The 4,861-nt window shown below is 37.6% G+C and overlaps 1 pseudogene across 1 annotated transcript; it reads right to left on the reverse strand.

Moving 5' to 3' along the window:
* Nucleotides 1-1,126: 1,126 nt before the first annotated feature.
* On the reverse strand, nt 1,127-1,935 carry LOC309960707 (non-selective voltage-gated ion channel VDAC3-like; annotated as a pseudogene). Its single transcript has one exon. The product of its transcript is annotated as a non-selective voltage-gated ion channel VDAC3-like (transcript).
* Nucleotides 1,936-4,861: the final 2,926 nt, after the last annotated feature.

The following is a 4,861-nucleotide window of genomic DNA, read 5'->3' on the forward strand; positions in this document are numbered from 1 at the left end:
ATCTAATTAAATTTGTTCCTCATTTTTCAAGGTGTTAGAATAGTATCAATTCCCTTTAATGAGTGCTATGTCATCGTTAGTCATTTGAGATTTTCCAGAAACTTGTCTATTTAGTAACATTACTTAAAATTTTTTTCATTCTTCTTATTTGGTTGGATTTTTTCTTTCTTGTTCAGATGACTGCAGTGTTTCTTGACCAATTTTTAAAAATTTTCTGACTTATGCTAACTGCACATTTGTTTTCATGTATTACCTAACTGTAAGAAATCTTCAGAAAACAGTTTGCATTTTCATTCAGTGATTCAATTACCATGAACTCTTAGGGGTAATTAAAAATTTTATGATGGTACTATTACATAGCTACTTTTAAATAGATTTAACACTTTGTTGAATTCTTCGAATTTAACACATTATGTTTTTTCTTGGAAAATCTCCCTATACCCATCCATTGTATTTAATATTTATTCCATTAATGCATTATAAAGTCTTTTATGTGTAACTTCTGACCATGAATAAAAGGAATAATTGCTTCCATTTTCTTTCCTTTTCATTATTGCCCTAGCTTCACATACTACGATACACATTGTATTTTGGATCCTAATCTTAGGAAATCAAAGTCCATCCTTCCTTTTTAGAGATGGTGACCTCTAAACTTTATCTTTTTATACAGTACTTTTGTTTTTTGTTTGTTTTTTTATGTTCTAAATGTGATGGGTTTACTTTATTTTACTCTGATGCAAAACCAAAGAGTCCACTACCACACAGAGGCCAATATATTACAAGGTCATGAAAAAGTGGTGTGGGACATGCAGGACGTGATGGACAATTGGAGGGTTGGGTCACCTCCTTTGTTACATGACACTGCACCGTCTCTGAGGAAAACACTTAAAACAACACTACAGAACTGAACTGAAATGTGGCACAAACATAACAACTTCTGGGCATGCCTTCAAGCACCTCCCTTAGGATGGGCTCAATATCTAGCCCTCAGTGTGGGGAGGATTATATTTCTTTGGAAGAATAAAAGTTCACACTTTTGAAATTTCACAGAATTTTAAGCCAAAACATAGTGGGTTCATTTCTCTTCACCTCCAGGGACAAAGCTGATGCTTTACTCAAAACCACATTAAGCTTCTAGCTCAAATCCCAGCCCGACCTTGTGCCCTCCTGCATTAAAGTTCTTTCCATTGATTATTGCTGACACAGTCGGTTTCACTCCTGGTCGGAAAGGGTCTGAGAATAATCCAGTCCAATCAGACTGGCATTATTTACTTTAGCAGACAGAGAAGTTCTACAACCCAGCTTGTAATTAGCAGCAATGCCAAAATGGTTGTTGGTACTGCTGGCCATCCACGCGAGGTTTATTGATATTTCAATCTTCTCGTTCACTTTCTGGTAGATTGACCCTCCAAATTCAGTGTCATCGTTCACCTGAGTGTGCAGCTGGAAGTCTGCGGCCTTGTAACCCAGGGAAAAATTATTCTGAGACAGTTTGGATTTGGCTGTGTCAAAACTCATCTGATGGCCAGCAAGCCAACCTTCAAAGGCCAACACAGCCCAGCCAAAGATGGTTGGTTCCGAAAAATCTATATCAAAGTTACTGCCAAGACTGAAACAATCCCATTTATAGGAGGCCTTCAATTTCCCACTCTCCTTTCCTGTGTTCAGTACAAATATGGTATCAAAAGAGTCAATTTCAACCCTTCAGCCAACTTATTCTCCAAAGAGATTTCTGTCCCAAGAGTACTATCTGTGTTCTACCTTTGGGTGAAGGTCAGTCCATAGTTACAGATCTTGTATTTGGTCTTCAAGTTGCCTGATCCTTTCCCTGTATCAGTGTAAGCATGACCAGATGTAGAAAATTCCACTCCACTACATGACTTGGTTCTCAGATCTATTTTGACCATGCCAAACCCATACCCTTTGTTGAAGACGTCCTTGGCAGCCTTTCCTAGGTCACAGTAAGTCAGTGTTTTATACGTATCTCTGACCGGAGGTCCTGTCCACTCCGTCAGGAGGGCCTGTCCACTCCCTATACAGTAAGTTTTAAGTGATATCTACTGTTGTTAAAGAATATATCTTTGAAATCAATGCAATTTACTGTTCACTCTCACAAGGACAATGACAACATATATTTTCCAAAGTTTTAAAATGAGAGACATCAGCCTCCTTTGCCGGCCCTAGTTGTCCTTGTTGATACCTGAATAAGTAACTTAATATTTTTGTACATTAACTTGTCTCAGACATAAAATGGGTATATCCTTTTTGTTTTACTTTGGTAAATAAGTAGGCTAGATTGACCTATTTTCCCCTCTTTTCTTTGTCAAATTGGAGCAGTTTTAAAAATTGCTAAATTTCAAAAGAGTAAAATAACTTTCAGGAATGCTGTGGATCAAATCAAGGAGGGAAGTTGCAAAGAAGGGGCAGTGCAACCATTTAAGTAAAACAGTCAGAAATAATGACTTAGATGTCAAGTTTGGCCCAGAAAAGCACACAATATGGTGGCTAAAGAATGGGTTTTAGAGTCATACTAAAATAGATCTGAATCAAATTTACATTGTGGCCTTTTTTTAATATAAATTTATTTATTTATTTATTTACTTATTTATTTATTTTTGGCTGAGTTGGGTCTATGTTGCTGCACGCAGGCTTTCTCTACTTGCAGCGAGCGGGGGCTACTGCTCGTTGTGGTGCGCAGGCTTCTCATTGAGGTGGCTTCTCTTGTTGCGGAGCACAGGCTCTAGGTGTGTGGGCTTCAGTAGTTGTGGCTCACGGGCTCTAGAGCGCAGGCTCAGCAGCTGTGGTACACGGGCTTATTTGCTCTGCAGCATGTGGAATCTTCCCGGACAAGGGCTTGAACCCGTGTCCCCTGTATTGACAGGCGGATTCTTAACTACAGCGCCACCAGGGAAGCCCTACATTGTGGCTTTTGACACATTACCTCTTACCTCCTTGTGTCTGGTTTGTTTTGTTTTGTTTTGCTAAATAAAATAGGGATAATAAAACCTGCTTCTGAATGCTGGTATAAGAATTAAATAAAATCATGGAGGTGAAGCGAACAGCACAGTACCTAGCAAATAACTATTTGTATTTTTATGTACTAGCCTCCATTTATTTGAGACTTAATGACAAGATGGCATGAAACAAAGAAAACCTACCCTGGCAGTATAACTCAAAAGTGACCTTTCTGTTTCAGAATATTTCAGTAAAGTTTTGCACCATATTTGAGACTACATTTATGTAAAATTCAAGCAGCTCCTCTAAGAAATAGCTCAAACCAACCCTTGTGAAAAATGCCCCTTTCTGGACAAAACTGCTTTTGAAGATGATGAATGTAAAACTGTCTAGGTGTGCAAATCTAGATGTGCAGTTTTCTAATGCAGCTATAGAATTAATCTGATAAAATAACATTATAAATCACTGCAAACGTACACTGTGTGGCTTCTAAAAATTAAATTGGCATTCTTGTCTGAGTTGTGAAAATTATGTATTATGGCTTAGATTGTGTCAAGTAAACAGTTCTGGTGGAGTAGAGGAAAGAAAGACATAAATCAAATCTTTCTGACTAATGATTTAAATAAAGGGATAATTTGATTTAATTCGTATCTCACTGATCCTAACTCTAGTCAACTTCTGATTAGTTGTGAGTGGAGATGCATAAGGCAAACAATTCAAATAGTTTAGGAACTGATGTGGCAAGTGATGTTATGTCAGTCAAAGAACCTCTAGCCTCTGCTCAATGAAAAGAGATTGGCTACTCACTGGAAATCATGAGCTAACTTAAGTGGTATTCAAGAGATATATCCATAGGTAATGACAAATCAGACTTATCATATGGATGAGTGAGTCATAGACAGTATTATGGAAAGAAGATAGCTTGGTTAACTTAAGAAATAAAAATGAAAAGAAAAAGAAAAGAAAGACCAAAGAACTCACAGATATATAATCTAGACAAAACTCTCTGGCAGCACCCTGGCTGGCCAAACTCATTGGCATTAGATCCAGCCCAAATTTAGCTTGAATCTCTATACAGTCACTTATTAGCTGTGCTACATTTAGCAAGTCGCTTAACATCTCTGAGCCTTGTCTTGGTCATCAGTAAATAAGAATAACAACACTTCATCCGCATTGTTGTAAAAAGTATTCAGATAAAATATGCAAAGCATATTAGCAAAAAAGTAAGTACTCCATAAATGGTAGCTATTCTTACAAATTGATGATGGTGATGACTACCCCTTGCCTACAAATTGCCCATTTTTGAGAGCCCTTAATATTCTTTTCTGTCGGGAGGCTGCCCTTTATGTTTGTTTTAACTGGATCTCACTTATGTATAAATGAGTGGAAGTAGAAAATAATATAATTTGAATTTATACAATTTTGTATGCCCACCCCTACCCCAGTCCCCACTTTGGTTGGTATTACGAAAAGATAGGAAGCTGATGCAAAAGCCGTCGCATTTATTCTAATCAAGCCTGGTCAAGAATGGAGAAACCAAACCTCACTGGTTATCTTCTAAAAAATTACAAAATTAAATGAAAATAGTTATACATGACAAGGTTTTACCAGTTTATAATTGCAAAGCAAGGTCATATTATTTGGTAGTCCTGAAATTACAACAACTCAGAATCCCATCCCACTACTCTGCAGCGGTTTGTTCTTTAGTCTTACTTCCCCAAATACTTTCTAGATACCTCAGAGTAGGCTTATACATTCTACATACCTGTTATGATGCCCCTTACGGCTCAACCATCCATTTGGCTGGCTCCACTGCTGACCACCTCCCCGGTTCTTGAAGCACTTACGTATGTGCTAGAACATCTGGGATGACTTTGTTCTGTATGAGAGACAAACACTTTCCTTA

Source organism: Leucopleurus acutus, assembly GCF_964270905.1.
Source record: "Leucopleurus acutus genome assembly, chromosome: 1".
Classification (NCBI taxonomy): Eukaryota; Metazoa; Chordata; class Mammalia; order Artiodactyla; family Delphinidae; genus Leucopleurus; species Leucopleurus acutus.